Source organism: Haliaeetus leucocephalus, unplaced genomic scaffold, assembly GCF_000737465.1.
Source record: "Haliaeetus leucocephalus isolate CR32 unplaced genomic scaffold, Haliaeetus_leucocephalus-4.0 Scaffold207, whole genome shotgun sequence".
NCBI lineage: Eukaryota > Metazoa > Chordata > Aves > Accipitriformes > Accipitridae > Haliaeetus > Haliaeetus leucocephalus.
Genome location: NW_010972643.1, coordinates 39,809 through 40,159, shown reverse-complemented (window position 1 = coordinate 40,159; position 351 = coordinate 39,809).

The following is a 351-nucleotide window of genomic DNA, read 5'->3' as shown; positions in this document are numbered from 1 at the left end:
TGTGTTTATTTTGAACCCACATGGAAACTGTGCCCCCCAAAAGGAGGAGATGCTTTTGCAAAATAAACTAAGTCAAGGATTTTTCAGCTTCTCATGCCCAGCCAGCAGGAAGGCTGGAGGGGCACAAGAAGTTGGCACAGGAGGCAGCCAAATAACATTATTTGCAAAATAAAGAGCCGAGTGGCATAATATTTGATTGAAGCTAATTCAGTCTAAGAAAGGGCTTCTCCAGATCTAATGGCATATTATGGATGGGTCTTTTGTTTCGTCAGCAGTACACAGGGGGCATACCATGGCAAGCCTACATGAAACAAACTGGCCTATGATTTCAGAATCCGTTCCATTGTAGCT